This window comes from Pteropus alecto, unplaced genomic scaffold (genome assembly GCF_000325575.1).
Source record: "Pteropus alecto unplaced genomic scaffold, ASM32557v1 scaffold11, whole genome shotgun sequence".
NCBI classification, from domain to species: domain Eukaryota; kingdom Metazoa; phylum Chordata; class Mammalia; order Chiroptera; family Pteropodidae; genus Pteropus; species Pteropus alecto.
In genome coordinates this window covers 14,516,568-14,537,753 of record NW_006431956.1, presented here as the reverse complement: position 1 = coordinate 14,537,753, position 21,186 = coordinate 14,516,568, and the positions used below count along the sequence as shown (strand labels likewise).

General features: G+C 35.7%; 1 protein-coding gene and 1 pseudogene across 1 annotated transcript in view; one reads left to right on the top strand and one right to left on the bottom strand.

The window, feature by feature from the left end:
- Positions 1-21,186, bottom strand: part of GPR158 (G protein-coupled receptor 158) — a 318,792-nt gene that overhangs the window by 295,699 nt on the left and 1,907 nt on the right.
- LOC112475694 lies at positions 1,215-1,333 on the top strand (annotated as a pseudogene).

Sequence of the window (21,186 nt, the reverse complement as noted above, 5' to 3'; positions counted from 1 at the left end):
CACATCCGCTTCCCCACGGACCCCTACGAACCCCCACGGACCCCCACAGACCCCCTTAGACCCCCACGCCCCTCCACGCGCCAGTGCCCCGCAGGCCAGCCGAAGCGTACCGGGGCGCCTGCGCACTGCGTCCCCTGAGCGCGTGCCTCTGAGGCGGAAGTGCCGCTCCCACATCCGGCGAGCGGGTATCAATGGGAAGCTCCAAGAGCAAGAGAGTGGCTGCTGTTTCGCAAACCAGTGGCAGAAAAGTGAGGGCCGAAAAACGCCTAGTAAGTGGCCTCCAGAGAATGGAAAATGTAGCAAATAATATCCCCCAAACACCTGAGTGCTTAGCTGAGCTGCAGACCCACATTTTCCTCTAGTTGCCTCTCTGACACCTGAAATGCAGTATGCCCAAAACAGATTCACCCTTCGCTCAAATTTGCAGTTCCCCTGATGCTCTCCGCGAATGGACTTCCGTCCTCCCAACTATCCAAGTAGATAACTTGTTTGTTATTTAACTCATCCCAATCAAAACAATTGCCAAGTTCCCTAGATTGTACTGCCAGCATGCTTCTTGTAACTTGACCCTTTCCCTCCATTTCTGCTACCACGGCGTTGGTTCACGCCTTCATCGCTCATAGGGCTAAAATTTTTTAATAATAGCTTACTAATTTGTCTAGCATTTCTTCAGGTAATTACGTCTTGAAGCTTACACAGTTTAGGATCCTTCTTTAAGAAACATACAAAATCATGAATACACATAATCACAACATGACCCTTGACCCTACATCTTTGAGTTATAACTGCTGGATGGTTACTAAGATTACCAGAAGTCGTTCTATACCAAGATGGCTAGCAATAACTTAGCTTTATACAGGAGTAAATACGACTATAATTTTAATATCTGTTACTAAACATAGATTAAATGATCCTGAACTTTCCCTTACCTGGTTTCCAAAAATATCCACAGCCTGTATAAAGTGTAATGGAAGCAAGTTATAGTAGAAAGAGACCATTGCAGTTAAAATAGCTTCATTTTGCATTTTACAAGAAACGGTTGACCACTGAAGTCATTGTTAGTGCCCATTCCAGGACTCTAAAAGGGTCCCATTGCCAGCAAGGGGTCCTAGAATTTAAGTATCGTACACTATCTTCGAAACATAGAATCTGATCCTGACAATTACCTGCTCAAAACCAATATTTCCCACTCTCCTAAAGAATAAAAATCCAAAGTCTATGGCCATGCTACCCTGAACAAGCCCAATCCCAGCTGATCTCGGAAGCTAAGCTGGGTCGGTCCTGGTTAGTATTTGGATGTGAGGCCTCCTAGGAAGACCAGGAGCTGTAGGCCTAAAAAAAAATTTTTTAAATAAGGGATTATAAGCTGACAAGATCCTTGTAATCTGCGAAGTCAACCAAGGGTTGCCTCACCTAAAAAAATTTTTTTCTTAATTTAAAAAAAATAATAAGCTTTAAAAAAATATAAAAATCCAAATTCCTTGGTATAACATTATATTTAAGCCTTTCTTACTTCTAACTTTTCCAACCACTCTCCTGCATACAATTTTTTGTTCCAGACCATTTAGAATAACCATGGGTTCTAAAAATGTGTGCTGTCTCGTAAAACTATGCATTTATAGATGCCTTTATACCCAAAGTCTCTTTGCATAACCTGTGGTTTATCTATTATAATTCCTACCTAACCCTTTTCTAAAGACTTCCATGAACTCCAAGTCTGATTTAGAAGCTACTTCCTTATTCTCCCCATAATACACTGTGCTTAGCTTCTTCATATCACTTAGAATACCATAATATTTCACTTACGATTTTTTCCCACCAGACGAAAATTTCATGGGCCATGCCTTTACATTTTCTCTTAGCTCCTATATCAGCTCACTCCCACTACTGACCTTGAAGAAACTGCATATGGTAGAGAGAAGCAAGGAGTAGCTAAACTAATAGTGACAGAGAGAGAGAGGGAGAGAGAGAGAGATATTAGTTGGTTGAGAATACTCAAGTAAATTGAAAACTATCATGAACTGATAGGAGTGATGGAAAGAAAGACTGGATAGTTTGGAGGAATGTTTCTGAGATTCTGCTTTTGCTTCTTCCCCATGTTACCCTGGACAATAATTTCCTGTTCCATCACTACAAAAAATTGACAGTAGCAGCACATATAGTCAGTATTGATGGGGTACTAGGGTAGGCATTATGCTGAAATAAAGAGTTGATAAAAACAAATTCTGATAGACCAGCTACCATCAGGCATTTACTGCTAACAGATAACTAGAACAGAATCTGGTGCCTGGAAGTGGGTTGCCAACATACTGAAAACCTAAAACTTGTGAAACTAGCTTTGGGACAAGACAGAGGCAAAAGCTGGAAGAGCCTCAAAGAGATGGTTAAGAAAAATAGGAATATGTTGTTGAGTCTTGAAAGTCAATGAGAAAAACAGTATTAGAAGCAGAAGAAAAGGGGGCTTTTGTTACATAGTAGATGGAAAGTTTGGTGACACTGTCACCTGTGAACGAATGAATTTGTGGATCTGGCTAAGGAAGTTTCTAGGCAAAATGCAGAGAGTACTACCTGGCTTTTTCTAGCTGACTGTGATAGACTACAAAAAGGGAGACATGGGCTAAAGAAGGATCTGCTTAGTTTTATTTTGCTTTTGCCTCTTTAAATTTTTTAATTGTGGTAAAATATTGTATACATCACACAAAATTTACCATCTTAACCATTTTTAAGTGTACAGTTCAGTAGTGTTAAGTACAGTCATATTGTTATACAACCTATCTTCAAAACTTTTCCTCTTACAAAACTACTACTCTATACCTATTAAACAACAATTTACCATTCCCTACTCCGCCCAGCTTCTGGATTAGAATCACCATTCTAATTTCTATCTCTAAGAATTTGACAGCTTTAGGTACTGCATATAAGTGGAATCATACAATATTTATATTTTCGTGGCTGGCTTATTTCACTTAGTTTAATGTCCTCAAGGTTCATCTGCGTGGGTAGCATGTGTCAGAATTTCCTTCTTTTTTAGTGGAATATTACGTTGTATGTATATACCATATTTTGTTTATTCATTCATTTATTGAGTTGCTATTGTGAATAATGCTGCTATGGAGCTGCTTAGTTTTTGAGTAAAATTTAGAGGAAGGATTAAAGAGCCAGGATTTGAAAATGAAACTGTTGCAAATCTCCAATCTCTTCTAGGAACAGATTCTCAAAATAGGAAATGGCTTCATGGCAAAGAACAGGGTGTCTACAAAATGCTTTGTTAAAACCTCAGCAAGATCTAAGACAGTGACTCAAGTCTTTTCAACTTGACTAAAGGACTTCAAATGGTCTTATGGTTATATCTCATAGACCCTCTCTGTTAAACAGTAGGATTCTAAGATGCTTGAGGCTTTGTTGCACAGTAGCCACAGGGCCCAAGATAGGAAACTGCCTATCTCAAAGAGATTTGTAAATGTGGCTTTTAATAGAATGAAATCAAATAAGATTTATAGAAAACCCACAACATTTTTCAGTGAATAGCATAGGTAGAAGCTCTTTACTTGACAGATAATTCACTTTCTGTTTTAACATGCACAGAATATTTACTAAATATTTACCAAATGTAAACCAGAGATTATATTTCCAAGGGAACCTCAAATTTCAAAGGATCAATGTCATATGTACTATGTCCTTTAGTCAAATGAATTAAATTTTAAATTGAATTCTTAAAAAAATAGCTAAATACATCGTATATTCAGGAAATAAAAACAAATTCCTACGCAACCCTTAAGTTAAAAAATAAATTAATAATTACTTTAAATTGAGTGGCAGTGAAAACACTACAAGTGAAAAAAATATTTTAGAACATAGATAAAATAAGATTAGAAGGAAATTGTGTTGCTTTAAATACTGTACATTTATCAGGAAATAAGATTTTTTAAAAACCGAAATATTTACTTCAAGAAGGTGGTAGCAATGAAGCTCCAGACAAAATAACAAAGATTCAGAATGAATGAATAACAAAGGTAGAGGCAGAAGTCAGTGAAATGAAGAACAATAAAATCATGAAGAAAAAAATAAAAGCAAAACTTAGTTCTTAGCCAGCACACCTAGTACCCTTATCTTCATTTCTAAATGCCATTCTCCAGAAAAATAAACAAAGGCTCCTTAGAGAAATGGGGTAGGGAAAATATAAACATAAAGCATCATCTTCAGAAGATAAGGACAAGGGCATGTCAAAAGGAAACATGAGCCAACTTAAGAGAGTTCCCAAATGCCCAAGTTGAAGCAATTTAAGCAAAAAAATAAATGATAATTTTAGGTTCAACCCAAAAAATAAATATCCAGAAGTCCATACTTAAGTAAATAAATAAGGAAGAAAGGAAAAATTCCAATTGATAAATTTAGAAAGAATGAAGGAAATAGATAATGATCATTAGAATACCACATTAGTAATTGTTACAGGCAAGACCTGCTGATAAATCCTAAAATTAGTGGGAAAAACTTTAAGAAGAAACAGGATGTTTGAATAACCTCAAAGCATCTCCCAAAAACATTCATTCATTACTAGAATGGACTTAACATCATCCAAAATTCTTCGATATTACTCTCTCCAGGAAGAAGTTACTTCACCTCCCCTCAAATGTGGGCTTAATGTAGTGATTCATTTGGAATTAAGTATGGAGAGGGAAAAATAGTAATGTTAAAGTGCAGTACCCGGCAAACACTACATTAACCAAGTGATTAAGGTCAACATCAGTAATAAAACACATTGATACTATGTACTCTGTGATATGATACAACGAGAAAGGCAGTTCCCCTCTATTGTATTCTTCTCAAATGTCCACAGCCTCAGTCTAATCATGAGAAATCATCAAATTCAAATTGAGAGACATTCAACAAAATACTAGCACTCTTCAAAATTGTCAACTGATAGTTAATAACATAAGAGAGTATCTTTGAAAGATAAGGAGAGACAAACTGTCACAGGCCTGAGGAGACTAAGGCATAGCAACCAGATATTAGTTTGCTAGCGCTGCCAGAACAAAGTACCACAGCCTGAGTAATTTAAACAACAGTTTATTTTCTCATACTTCAGGAGTCTAGAAGTACAAGATTAAGACATCAGCAGAGTTGGTTTCTTTTGCAGCCTCTTTGCCTGGCTTGTAGATAGCCATTTTCTCTTTGTGTCTTACAAGTCTTTCCTTTGTGCTTGTCTGTGTCCTAATTTCTTCTTATAAGGACATGAGTCATATTGAATTAAGACCCATCCTAATGACCTAATTTTAACTGAATTACTTCTTTAAAGATCCTGTCTCCAAATACAGTCACATTCTGAGATATTGGGGATTAGGACTTTAACATAGGAGTTTTGGGGAAAACAGTTCAGTCTATAATATATGGTATCCTGTTTGGGGTCCTGGAAGAGAAACGAGACATTAGTGGAAAAACTGAGGAAATGTGAATAAAATCTGTAGTTTAGTTAATAATGTTGTACTAATATTAGTTCTTTGTTTTGATTATTTTACCGTGGTTAAGATGTTAATGTTACAGGAAGCTGGGTGAAGGGTATATGGGAACTTTCTGGACTATCTTTACTCATCTTATGAAAGTCTAAAATTATTTCAGAATATTTAAAAATGTTTTAATTCTAAAACACTAAAGTTCTTTGAAAAGATAAATAAGGGAAACTCAAGAATTAAAGAGAAAATATTCAACAGAAAATAGGCAAATAAATAAAAGAATGAAAAGATAGAAAGGAATGTTTAAAGAAACAGTATTATGATTGTCCTCTAACAAACTTGTAAGAACTAGAAGAAATATATTAAAAGGATAAATTGATAAAAATATAAAATGGCAAATTTGTCCCCAAGAGAATAAAAAACTTGAGTAGCACAATAGTATAAAAAATTTAAATCACTCACATCACTGAAAAGCTTCAGGGCTACATCCCAAACTTTTAAGAAACAGTTCTTATATTTTTACAAGTCTGTAAAACCAAGAAAGAACAAAAACTATCCAATTCATTTTATGTGATTTGATTCCAAAACACATGAGAACAATACAGAAGGTAGTCTCATTTTTACTATGCATATAGATCCAAGAATCCTGGAGGAACTATTTCTAAACAAATGTTAAAATATATTAAGATAATTATACATCGTGAGCCATTGCTTTATATCTCAGGAATAAAAGGATATTTTAACATAGGAAATATATCAATGAAATTCACGGCATTAATACAAGAAATGAGAAAATTATATGATTAATCAATATAAAGAGGCATTTTATGAAGTTGCAACACCTAATTTTTTGAATGGTAAACCAGAAATAGAAGGAAACTCTTTTTAACTTGGTAAAGCTTGCCTCTATCAACATTATACTTAAAGAATAAACTTTAAAAAAAAAATACTCCCTTTAAGTCAAGAATGCTTACTATCACTGATGCTGTTTAACATAGTACTAAAAGTCATGGCTAATTCTATACAGTAAAAAAGAGATGTAAAGAGTGGAGGAGATTAAACTATCATTATTCGTAGATGATTTATCTAGCTATAAAATCGACAAATATAAGAATAAGAAAGTTCCAGAAGGTTGATGGATACTAGATCAACATACAAAAATCATTAGCATTTCTCTACACCAACAATCTCCAACAACAAAAAAATTATAACTAAAAAGATGCCACATAAAATAGCAACAGAACCCATAAATTTTCTCGTAGTTAATCCAGAATACACAAAACCTCAATGGGACATTTAAAACTCTAATGAAGGACAAAATAAATGATCTGAATAAATGGAGAGACAGCCCATACTCTGAAAAGGAAAAATTTACTATATTAAAAATGTCAATTCTCATCAAATGAAGCTATAAATTTAATGCAGAACCAATCTAAATTCTATATGGATTTTTTAGAAACTTGACAGCTTACTTTAAGTAGAATAATAAAGATCTCATATGAAAAATAAGGAAAAAGAGTTAGGCCTTGCCCAAGCAAATGTTAAGACATACTACCCAACCAAGGCAGTAAAACATAATAGTATGGATAGGAAAACAGACATGGAAAGCCGTGGAACAAAATAGAGAGCTCAGAGACATACATATGCATGTAAGGAACTCATATGTGTGATAAAGGATGATAGTGTTGGGAACCTGGCTCACTAAATAAGTAAAAATGATAACTGGATCCCTATCTAATACCACATATAAAGATGAACCCCAGATATTAAAGACCTGACTGTGAGAGGTAAAACTTTAAAGTTAGCACAATATTCTTATGCTATATTCTCATAGCATAAGAATATTTTTGTGACAAGGTATTGAAAGACTTCTTAAATGAAACCCAAAAGCTTAAAACATAAGGCAAAATTTTGGTTGATTAAATAAAATTAGACTTTTTAAAAAATCTGTTCAAGGGAAAATATATGGACAAACTTAACTGAAAAATGACAGATTAGGTAATATTGCGGTGTGTAAAATTGATAAGGAAATAATATCTAGAACACACCAGGATCTCTTGCAATACAACAAAAATATAGGTATCAATAGGAAATGGACAAAGGATATAAACAAGCAGTTTACAGAATAGTAAAACCAACGAGCTTACTATAAGCACATAAAGGGATGCTTAAGTTCATTCGCAATCAGAGAAATGCAAATTAAAACAATAGTGAGGTATCATTTTACAGTAGTCCCTCTTATCCAGTTTCGCCTTCCTTGGTTTCTGTTACTGGTGGTCAGCCATCAACCGAAAATAGTAAATGGAAAGTTCCAGAAATAATTTATAAGTTTTAAATTGCACACTGTTCTGAGTAGTGTGATGAAATCTTGTGCCATCCCACTTCCTCCCTCCGTGGATGTGAATCATCCTTTTGTCCAGTGTATTCATGCCATATGTGCTCCCTGCCTTTTAGTCACTTAATAGCCATCTCACTTATCAGAATAACTGTTTAAGTATTGCAGTGCTTATATTCAAGTAAACCTATTTTATTTAATAATGTCTCATTCACCTCACTTCATCACAAGTATTTTATCTCACATCATCACAAGAAGATAGGTGAGTACCATACAATAAGATATTTTGAGAGCTACACCACATTCGTGTCATTTTTATTACAATATATTGTTATAATTGTTATATTTTATTATGAGTTATTGTTGCTAATCTGTTACTGTGCCTGATTTACAAATTAAACTATCATAGGTATGTGCATATAGGAAAAAAAACAATATATAGGGTTTGGTGCCATCCATGGTTTCAGGTGTCCACTGGAGGTCTTGGAACATATTCCCCAAAGATAAGGGGAGACTACATTCATAAAACTGGCCAAAAATGAGAAAGCCGTATAATGCCAAGTGTTGGCAGGAATGTGAGGCTACAGGAGGTCTCCTGCCCTGCTGATGGGTATGTGGACTGATCCAGCCTTTCTAGAGAGCAATCTTGTAATATTTTATATCATTATATTTACTCCTCCCTATGACCCAGAAATCCTGCTCTGGTTTATATCTTTTGAAGAAATTCTCGTTCAAGTCATGAAGGGACATATAAGCTTACTATAGTGTTATTGTAATGGCAGGAAGTTGAAGACAGTCTGGGTGTCCATCCCTGGGACTGGATAGTTTATGTATACTAAGTGGCAGTAGAGTACTTTGAGCAATAGAGAAGTGGCCTGGTTGTATATGTAGCAACTTGAAAAGTTATTTAAAACAGAGTTGTGTGAATAAAAAAGCAAAATAATGGAATATGTAGCAATTATGTAATTAAAATTGTTTGCACACCAATGGCATATGAATAGAAGAACACACTTCACAGGTTAGTTGTAAATGTGGTAGGATCAAGGAAAAGAAGAGACTTATTTTTAAAGGAGAAGATGAGCAGTTCTCTTTCTGTTGCCATCTAACTATAGAAAAAGTCTAGATTTGTGTTTCAATGACTTAAGTCATCTTTGGGTAATGTCCACACTTGAGGCCTCTCATCCTCAGAAAACACTGTTCACAAAAACTTCCAGAATCTCTACCATGTAGCTCAAGCCCTAACTACAAGAAGTACAGGAGAGCTAAGAACACAATCTGATCTCCTCTAGAACATCTTACGAGAGTTTGACAACAGTCTGACGTAAAGAAAGTGTTCTTCTCCCCCATGCTACTTTGCAGCAGACGTGTCCAGAGAAGCTTGCCAAAACGTTACATAGCGACAAACATCTTCCATCTGTCTGGCTTCTTGTTCTTGGAAGGTTTTTTGGAAATCAGGTCACACCTTCCTTGGGAAGATCTTCACATTTTGTGTGAAAAAAAAAAAAAATAACAAGTTTGATTAAAAAAAGAGAGAGAAAGAACTAATAGATTTAAAATGAAGTAAGGTCAATCAGAAGGGATATCTATTCTCCATCCACAAATACAATCTTTATATTTGGGGTTCTCGAAGGTGATATTTTTTCAAAGTTAAATGTAGCACATCTCTTAAAATTGCTAGGTTTAAGAGTTTGATAATAGATGATTGTTTCCCTGAAAAATGTGTTTTGAGTCTGCTGCTTTTGCAGAGGTAGCTGACTTAATGTCTTATTTTGTGGTTTTCCTTTACTGGAATAATTCTGAGCTACATTTTATTTCAGTTTTATAACAAGAGGACAGTTTGTTTTATCAAACACATCCCCAGTGTTCCTTATATCACCTCTTTTAATATGACCATTTCTAAATGGGATACGACGGTCCCTTCTCAAGGAACCAGTACAAAGAGACTACCTACATTGACTCATTTTATCCAAATAACAATCCTATAAAAGAGTAAGTACTTTTCTCATTTTATAGAGGAGGAAAATAAGGTTCAGAGAAGTTATATAATATATCCAAAGTCATACTTTTTTTAATTGCTAGAGGAAAATTAATAACAAGAAGGAAAATTAATAACAAGATAAATTCTGTCTAATGTGAACACTGTAATCTGTCTGAAAATAGATAATAATGATCTCATACTTTTAGTTTCCTGGTGATTTAATTAAACATGCTATTTATGTTAATGTTTTGGCTACAATGTCTAAGTGAAATTATCTTTTTTTCTTAAATTATTAAAGTCCTCTTTTTTGTTGGGTCTTATTCATATAGCTCTTCAAGTCAGATTACCCAGCTAATGATCTGCCATTTTTTTTTAATTCTAAATGACTTTTTCTAGACCCTAATATTTTATGCAATAAAAATAAGTCAGCTCTTCATAGTAATCTTTCAGAGAAAGAGATATAGCTTGTGCCAATGGACACTTCTCATCCCAAAATAACAACAGTAAATAAGGCCAGAAAGTAAATTAAAAATGTTCCCATTGGAATTTAAAATAAGGAACTTTAAGATATCCAAGATATGAACTAAATGTAGGGTTTACTCATATATATCAAACCCTATATTTTAAGTTATCATTTATTGGGTGATAATTATGTGTCAGATATTTTGCTAGATGCTCTTAAAAAATCCTCATTGAAACTGTATGTGATTAATACTATTCTTCCCAATTTATATTGCAACTATATACGGTCAATATCATTCTCTCTAAATAATCATTAAGAAATTTGGGACACAAAGAAATGAGATGGCTTTCCTAAGGATATACACCTAAGTAAAAGAGCTAAATATGACGTCCATATCCTAGGTATAAGGGTATGAAGACTAGTCAGAAGACCTGTGTTTGAGTTTTTATTCAAGTTGGTGAGTCAAGCATATTTATCTCTACCTAATCATTCCACATGCAACTGTAAGGGCAGTAAATAAGTACAAGAGGGAATGAGAATTAGCTGACCAGACATTTGACTCTAATCTCCAGGATCATACTTATAAGCCAGGGTGGTGGCAGCTAAGTCCAGGATACGCCCATGAGAAAGCTGGAACAGGCAGAAACTACTCTTCCAGCAGTTTCCAGAAAGATTTTAAGCTCTAAGTCAATTCATATAAGAGTGGAAGTAGAAAATCGGGCAGACATCAGGTGATAACTGCTTAGAAGAATGATAACTGCTTAGAAGGATGTCCTTCTAAGCAGTTACACGAGTTGGCACGTCCTCTCCTTGTGTGCAGTAATGGCATTTATTCCTAAGCCAAAAACCAATAACTTTTCTGTAAAGAGATTGAAATGTCTGGGAAGAGCGAAAACATCTAGAATAGTTATTAGTTCTCACAGAGTGAAGGTCTAGGATGGGCTGGAGACTGCCAACTTCCTTCCCAGGCATCTGAAAATGAATGAAACCTGAGAGTCAAGGGAGAGGGCCTACTGAAGAACTAGACCTCTGCATCTGTCACAAGAATCCATGCCATCTAGCTATATACATTAACCTAGCCCTAGGATCATAAATTGATGACTAAGGATCACACTTGAGGTGAACTGATAGCATCAACAGCAATAATTCAGAGATCAGAAGAAAATTTAATAGACATTTTAATTAATATTCTCAGAGATACAAGAAAACAAACATATAATTATGAAAAAGAAACAATCAGAGCAGGAAAGAGTTCATGGAAATTAAAAGAGATTGCCAAGTTAAAAACTAATTTAATTCTTTAAAAGGAAGAAAGAAAATATTCTAAAAAGTAAAGTAAAAAAAAAAAGAGCTGGAAATATGAGAAAGTAAAAAAATATAGAGATCAGTCCAAGAAGCCGAATACCTAACTATAGGAGTTCCAGAAAGAGGAAATGGTAGAAGGGAATAATTTTAAGCAATCATAAAAGAAACTTTCTGAGTAGAAAAGTCTAAAAGGGCCAACTTAGTGGTAAGGTTGATTAATAAAAAGAATCACATCATCATGAATATTCAGAACCCCAAGGAAAAAGAAAAGATCTTAAAAGTTTCCAAGAGGAGGAAAGAATTACCTACAAAGGTATAATAAATCAGGTTAACCTCAATTTTTTTTTTACCAGCAATGATGAATGCTAAAAACAATATAACATCTTTAAAATTCTGAGAGCAACATGGCTTTGAACCTATAATTCTATATTCTGACAAATAATCAATCATGCATGAAGACAAAGACATTTGCAAAAATAAGGAAGACTTAGAAATTTTACCTTCCACAGATCCTTTCCAAAAAGTCTTTGAAATTATGCTCCAGGAGGTGGTGGGGAAAATTCTAGAAACAAGAGTACCTGAATCCAGCACATATCTGGATCCAAAATGTAAATAATTCAAAAAGATTTCCATGATAGGTATTCTGCAGAAGACCTAGAGCAACTAGTACAAATTATGGGACTCCAAGAAAAATGTCTTCAACAAAAATGTGAATTTTCTTTAATAAATAGAATAAGATGATCTTAGAAATAAGCAAAAATATGGTTCGTTTTTGTTTCTTTAACATGAAAAAGAAAGGCAATCAGCAACTGCAAGGGAGGAAATGTGAAAAATCTATGAAGACATGCACATACTGAAGGTAGCATGGTTTTGAGCAAATACCTAATCTAAAAAAAAAAGATAATCCATTGGACTTTGAAATTTGGAACATTTTGAAAATGGCACAGAATCATTTATTCAAGTGTCGATTCATAGAGGAAACTAGTAGGCAAAGCAGAGAAGTTTTTTCCTACTGTAGTGACAATATAAATGTTACTATCTTTAATTATTTAAAAATATTGGAATAGGCAACATGTAGGAGAGTTAAGAAATAAAAGTATGGAATAAAAGGGACTATTTAAAACTTATGGTTGTAAAAATCAAGGTAACCAATAGAAAAATTAAAAATAAAAATATAATTAATAAAACAATGGAAAGAGGAAAGGGAAAATGAAATATAAAGTTAAAGTACACAATTGTCAGATTAAAGAAATTAATGGTGATTTTATTGCCTAAAACCCATAAGCCAATTTTCCATTATTAATGCTCATCATTAGAGATGCACTCCTGACTATACTTATTTTTCTGTCATACAAAGTCTGGCTTCTCTAGATTCATGTCCCAGATATCCATGGTCTTTCTTCTGGCTCTTCTGAGTTCTGTGCCTTGTGACTCTACTGGCATTTCTTCAGGCAGCTCCTGACCTCAGCATCTTAGACCTCACCATTAAAGGCAACAGAGTGTGTTGTCAGGAAATGCCAGATGACAAGACCTGCCAGCCACCAGCATGATAGCAGTCAGGGACCTGCAGGATGTCATCCAGGCATGCTGGTGAGGGAGTAAAAAAGGCTCTGCTCTCCCTTTATTCTGCTATCTGTGTCTGGAAAGCGGTTCACTTTACAGGTGTAAGCCAGGTAGCAAGAAAAACACCCAACTGATTTTTGCAAGAAATTCTGGATTTTCTATCTCTACCTCCCTTACCTCTCAGATATTCCAGTTTATCTATTCACATTCCAGAATGGAACCATTAGAAAAAGGTTATTCTCTAACTGAAATCTCATCAAAGAAACTGGAAAACCCAACTCCCAGAGCTAAGGGAGGCCAGGGCAAGAAAGGCAAGACTAAAAGAAGGAAAGAGAAATAGGCAGCCAAATAAAACAAGAACTCTACAATAAAAGGGGGAAAAAATAAAAATACATCCACAATTTACATACTACTGCAGGGGTAGAAATTTTTAAAGCACTTAACATGTTTCTGTATTACCACATTTTAACCATTTATCGTGCACCATGTGCATGCCTCACCCTCATCTCCTACCCCATTACCCACCTCTCACTACATTCAACACTGACTTTCTTCCCGTTAGAACACTTGAAACTCATTCCTGTCTCAGGGCCTTTGTTCTTCCTCTTTCCTATCTGGAGTAGGATTACCTCCACTTGTCCCATGGCTGTCTCCTTCTCAGCCTTCATTTCCTAACTCAGTCACCTTTTCAGAGAGGTCTTTTCTGACCATCCTATTTAATACAGCCCATCCTACCTCTCAGCCGTTCTTCCCCACATTATCCTATTTATTTACATATAGCACTGCTTTCTGTCAAAATTATTTATTATATTTATTTTGCTTGTTTATTATCTATAACCCTCCTACCCCACACAAACACACACACACACACAAAAAATCCAAGAGGACAGAGCTTTTTGTCTGTCACTTTCAGTTACATCCTCAGTACTTATAGCCCTAGCCAGGCACATGTTGTATGCTCTATATTTTTTTTTAAAAGGAATAGTTATTCAAGACATTATACTAAGCTCTTTACATGCTTAAGATTGTTTACTCTTTACAACAATATACTGTACATCCTTTGCAGATAAGGAAATTGAGCCACAGAAGGAGTTAAAAAACTTGCCCAGTGTCACACAGTAAGCGAAAGTGGAAGCTCATGGATTCCAATTTAGGTTTATAATTTCAAAACCCTTTCTCCTAGACATTCTTCCATACTACCTCCCTGAAATATCCAAGGCACTTTCAAGAGGCACTGAATATGGGATGTCATGAAATGTGGTCCTTTTACTTGAAGGTCATGTAGAAGTAGCTGGGGACATAGGATGTTTACATAAAGAGACAAATAATAATAACGAGTCAGCTGTTCCCTTGACGACCCTATCTTAAAGGTGAGGAAACAAAGAACACAGAATAAAGTGAGGGTGAAACAACATACAACTCAGTGGCTCATCATTCCAGGGCTCAGTACCCATGATGTCCCTGCCTTCAGGTCCCTGCTAGTCATTCTACCCCTACAGATAGGATCGTACACAGTATTGGAATGCTTCAGTTATCCAGAATGGCTGCAGCCAGATTTTTTGGATGACTAAAGCTGAAGTGGGTAAGCATTTACAATGTTTAATGTTTATTCTTAAATTCTTATAAAATGGATTACATTTTAAATATTGCTTGCTTTTTCCAGTTGTTTTTAATATAGACTTCTGAATCTATCCCCTGATTATCTCATTCATAGGGTCCGGGAGGGCCTATGAACATATTCTCAAGCTTTTCAGGTGATCCTGATGCCCAGCCAGGTTTGGGACCAAAGAATAATGAACATAAATTAATCTTTACTTGTGCCTTTACTTGTTATTAAACTGCAAGTTCACTTCAGCCATAGCTAATGCAAGTGATAGTCACTATTACCCTGGGTCTCAATTTCCTCACCTGTAAAAGTAAAATTAATTGGATTATATATGTCCAAAATTCTTGTTACTTCTAAAATTCTAATCTTCAAAAAGGAGCTTTTCCAGGATATCAACTAAAACATTGCCTCTTTAAAGAATCCACCCCCCCAACACACACACATACAGACACACACATATACACACATTTTCTGTTTAAAATGCATCCTTTAATGGAGAAGTTAAATATGAAGAATTTAAACCTAGTAGTAGTAAAACCATTTTAGCAACAGCTTCTGCAAATCATTTGGCCAGTTGATCCCTGATGACATAAATGTAAATTAATAGTTTATTGATCCATCAAAATTTTCCAGTTCTCACTTTGGTTTTGTCAGGTTCTATATCTGCAATAATCTTATGTTCTAAAAAACTGAATAAATGAATAAATAGAAATGTGATCTGACAAACTCATATAACACACACTCACACATTGACAAATTTATACATGTACATACAGAACCCTTGAAATAAAGGTAGCCCCAGAATAGCATAATTATATGTGTTCTGTCTACACCAGCAGCTTTCAACCATAGGCATTTTTTCCTTCCAAGGGATATTTGGCAATGTTCGTACACATTTTTGATTGTCTTGTCGGGCAGGGAAGTTGCTACTGGTATCTAGTGGGTAGAGGCCGGGGTGCTGCTAAACATCTTACAGTGAATAAGACACCCCCACAACAAAAGATTATCTGGCCAAAATGTCAGTACTGCTCAGGTTGGGAAACCCTATTCTCCATAGCGGTCTGAGGCATCATATAAGGGGAAAACCAAACTTTCATTCCATTCCAAGCAGCTAACTAGAAAAGAAAGAAAACACACTCACCTCTACACTTCTGTGTAAATTTCATTAACCAAAACTAGTTACATAGCTATGCCAAAAATTTTTATTTCTACCCTGACACCTTTAAGTACTTTAGAAAAGAAGACAGATCTGTCCCCTTCTATTTTTAGTCTATAAGTGGTCTTTTAGTCTCACTGTCCTAGCCGTTTTCCCACAGTGTGAGTGAAATGCTTTGTCAAATGGTGTGGGAAAGGTTTTGATAATCCTTACCTCACCTATTCTAAAGATAAAAGTTTCTGCAGCTTCTGGACCAAGATTTTGTATATTTCACATACATTAAAAAGAAAATGTTGCATGTTTTAGTAATACTTGTATTTTTAGCAAAATTATGAAGACAAATAGCAATCTAATTCATATACAACAGTAAAGTCTAGATTTTGTTTCCATATATGCATATTTTGTTGCATTTTGACAATGTCTAGTAAGAGCACTGGTCCCCTCTCCAGAGGGTGGGCATATACTGTGTTATTTATTTAGCAGTCTCGGAAATCCCATTTCTACTTTCAAATGCTTATTCTAGAAAATGCCAAGCAATGCTATGCCACTGCTGTATCACAATAAATAGCCCTTTTTGAAATTTTAAAGCCAACTACAGAGGGAAGTTGAAACAGGTTGTTATTAAAAGTAAGGAGCTTCGAGATGCCTAAACATGGATTATCTTAACAGAAATAACACAGGTATCCTGAGGCCCTTGGTTTAGAAATCTGTGCAACAGCGCCATGTTGACTTTAAGTGAATTCAGGGGATCTTTTAAGATGCGGAGACTCAGATCATGCTATTTCTTATTTGGAAGTGAAGTTCTCATTTCCATTATTGTGTTCTTATTTCCACTTAACATACATTGTTAACATACATTTAGAGAGGGCTTTCTCTAAATAGTCTATGAATAAATGACCATGATAAAGCCCTGGACATACATGACTTGACATACATGAACAAGATCTCCATTTAAGTGAGCATATATTAACTGATTTCAGCATTATAATCAAACAAAACTTCAAAAGTTAAAGTGACACATTAGACTATATGCATAATCATAGACATTTAGGGTTATAAGGAGCCCTACAGATGACTTACTTCAACCTCTTCAATTTACAGATGAGGAAACTGAGGATTAGAAAGGCAACTACTGCCCGTGGTTACCATAAGCCAAGGATGTGGACCCGGAGGTGCCAACATCTGTCTCCAAGGCCAGTCTTTCCACCAGGATCCACAGGCATGACAGGCCTTCACAATAATTAGGAATGAAACTAAACATCATTTACATTATAAATTACTATAAATTACTTGACTTTAATGCAGCTAAACTAAGAAAGTTTGTGTTCAGCTGAGGACAATATTTGGGAAGATCTTCTGTCTGCAATACAGAATATTTATTGAACTTCCTATGAGATGACAATTTTTGAGTTAGCCTTTACAGAATCCTAATACCAAGGAGAGAGTTGAATATTCACAGTTTATAGATGAAATAATTGAGACTCAAAAGCCTCAATAAGCAGAAATTCATCTCTAACTTAGGTAAACGTCTCTGTGCATTTCCTGTGCGGTAACTTCTTTGTCACTGCCATTACCCACAAGAGAAAAAGGCTATGTTTGGCCTAGAGCAAGATGGTCATTTCATCTATACTGTGTGAATTGCCCTCTTTTGTTGAAAGCAGAGCTCTGTACTGGGATCACTGATGGAGACGTGCGGGTATGTGTGAGTGTTGAGGAGAGAGAATGCAGTGACCCCCGGGAGTCAGCGAATCAGTGACACCGATGTTAGTTGCATTAGTTTCTAAAAAGGGGTTTCCACATTACTGTAATCTTTCTTTCATTGACCTGTTGCCTTTTTTACCAAACACCAGGTTTGACATTCACTTGGTTTCCTCTCCGTCTGCATTTTGCTCCCCAGTCAGCCATCATTTCCACAAGATACTGCATTTATGTTTATCAGCCTTTTCCAAAGTTTACTTGTTGACTATTTGGATAGGTCACTTAAGAACTCACAGAACAAAGAATTACAAAGGTATTTGGATATCACCAAGTCCATTCTAACATTTTAATTGTATAGAAACTGATTTCCAGACAGTTATTAAAGCCAGAAACAAAACTTGGACTTGAGGCAAAGTTCTGACTTTTCTCACTACACAACATAATTGCTTGTATGATAGACCTAAAAAGAATAAGTGTGTATTACTTATTTGGGCCAAATATATTAATTATTCCAAGCCATTACCATGTTATATTTTTTAATAACAAGATGAAAACAAAATTGGTAATTGAGATAGCATAGGGTAGTAGAAAGACAATACAAGCTTCATAGCTAGATAGATATAAATTTGATTTGGGCTCCCTAATTTATTAGCTGTGTTACCTCGGACCGATTGCTCAGCTTTGCTGAAGTTGTGACTACCTAAGAGTACTAAGAATCAAATGCAGTAGTATATAAAGCATCGAACATATACTAAGTGTTAAATATATATTGTTTCCCATAAATTCTACCACTAAAGAGCTGTGCCGCTCTAGCAAATTCCTTTAGCCTTCGGGGTCTCAATTTCTTCCGCTATAAAACGAGAACATGAAGAATCCAAATGAGTCCCAAAGTTCCTTTTAGTTCATCAAGAAATAAGTAATTCCCAAAGGTTCCTTCACCTTAATTTAAATTCAGCAAACACTTAGGTATCTTATATCCATCCCAGGCACTGAATAGTCCCAGCCACTACCAGGAAAGTATCTGTGATTTCAGCAGAATGGTACCCAACTGCATAGTATTATAAGTTCCACAAAGAAAAATTACTATGCGAAAGCAAAGGACTTACCCGAAAACTCTATGAGAACATTCCAAACCTAATGTAATAAAAAATAATTTAGGGTATACCTTAAATTGTTACTCTCTTTTCTTTTTGCTAGAATGGAAGATGAGAACTAAAATGTGAGTCTTAGGCTGCACTTCAATATTTAAGATACTTGTATCATTCTGAAACAAGGGAATAAAATTTATTCTGAGAGGTGTTTCACAGTGATAAACACTGATATATGAACATAATAGTTGACCGTGTTCTCACATTAGTTTTAAATTTCATGTTTTGGATTTACATTCTCTAAAAATAAAATATAATTTAAATGTTTGAATCTTATAAGCAAGACCTGGAGAAATATTATCTGATCTTAAATGAAAGTTTTAACTACAAAGTTTTTCCTTGTTTTCTCTTCCATAAGGAAATCATTATCACTGGATTTTTTTCATTACAGATAAGGCTGTTTACAAATAACACTCTATAGGTTCAACATATATTTAAAATCAGCAGAGCTTCTAATCATGGTTTCCCAAAAACACATTTGAGGTTTGCCCTGTTACCATGCCAGTACATTATTCACCTATATTTAGAATATTAGAGTTCACATCTTAGATGATAAAACGGCAACAAAAAATCTTTGCCTTTTGTGAGTGTGAAAAGACAGAAAAGGCTCATTTAAATACTCAAAAGTGTGAAATAATCTTTTTAAAAAATCAACAACTGTCTTTATGGGCTAATTTTTTTTGTCCTAAAAGATGATAAAGAGTAAACTGTGTCCCCAACATACTTTGTGTGCGAAGGTCTGCAGAGCCACAGAAATATAATTTAAGTATATACATATCAAGCATAGTGTGAACCAGAGGCAGAAGGCCTGGATTCTGTTTCTGTTGATCCTATGATTTTTGAACAAATAATTTCACCTTTTTAGTTCTATTTCTTTATCTATGAAACAACAGGAGGAACCATCTGATCTCTTTAAGGTTTCTTCCATTTTCTGTAATTACCATCTGTGCAAATCCTCAATACAGCATTTGAGGGGCATAGGACGTGGGGCAAAAGCACTCACAGGAGAGAACTTATTCTGCTCTTCATGCATGCTGCCAGGACGAGCCAGCTTCTGTAGAAAGCCAGACACTAAATGGCCTGGCTTTGTGCCTTGGCTAAAGAACACCATCGATGACTATGAAAGCACTTAACGAGACTCAGCCAGAGGAAACTGTTTTCTGAATGCTGTCCAAAAAGTAGGTAGGGGACGTGTGAGCCCTCACAACCTCAGACCCTTTGTGTCCTCAGCCTTTCATCTTGGCTGGCAGAGCCACTGAGTTCATTTAGTGCTTTCTGAGCTTTAAAGAGAAATAATTCTGAAAATGAATGGTTTTCATCTTCAGTCCCATGTCTGACCCTTGAAAATACACATATTTTTATGTAGCAGCTACATTACATGTAGCAGTCCTAGGATACCTTCATAAGACAGTTTAGCATAGTGGTTAAAAGTATGAAGTGGGTTCAAATCCTGGCTATACTGTTTAACTGCTGTGTGATCTTGGAAAAGAAGTTTAACCTCTCTGTGCTTCAGGTTCTTTTTCTGTAAAATAGGGAGACTAATAAAACCTAATTCACAGGGTTGTTATGAGGATTAATTAAGATAATAGATGCAAGGTAGTTAGCACAGAGCCTGACATAAAATAAAGGTTAGAAAAGAATGAAGGAAGGAGAGAAGGAAGAAAGGAAATTTGATTGATCCTAAGACCTGGGATGCCCTTTTTTAGGTTTATCTGAAGGCCAAAAAGAATTTGCTGGCAATGAATGGCATCTGCTGAGCTTTCCTCTTCTGAGCAAACAATATGGCAAATACTCAAAGCTGGGATCAGCTCTTACTAATAGGATCCTGCAGAAGTCAGGAGAAAATGGGATTATTCTGAAAGTAGGAAAGAGTTACTCTAGTTTAAGACAAGATCCCTAAAAGAGAAACACAGAGACATTTAATATGGTCATACAGAATCAGAGAAAGGGGTTTTGTCTTTCATTTATGCCTTCTCAAGTTGCCAGCGTTATAAGCTACAGAATTTTATAACTGGATGGCTCCCTAGAGACCATGTAGTTCAACTCCCTGACTTCGTAGATAAGTAGCTGAGGCCCAGAAAGGTTACGCAACTTACTTAAGGTCATTCAGCAGTAAATAACAGTGCCAAGATGAAGACGTTTTCTGACTCCCCCCATGTGCCCACACAGTACTCAGCCTGGCATCTTTCACCAAGTCAGCATCTGCCCTTGTGACAAACAAAGCATTAAGATACTGATACACACACACACACACACATTTACCACACACACACACACACACACACACAGAGTTTCTCACTTTGCCCAGGTTTCCAAAAACGTGCAGAAGCAAACTCAACCCCCAGCCCTTCTTTCCAGAGTCTCCCATCATGGAAGCCAGGGAGGATCTGTGTTAATCTGTGGCCTCTGAGAAGCCCTCTTTGGTGTTTCTAGTCTGTCTCTCTCTCTCTCTCTCTCTCTCTCTCTCTCTCTCTCTCTCTCTCT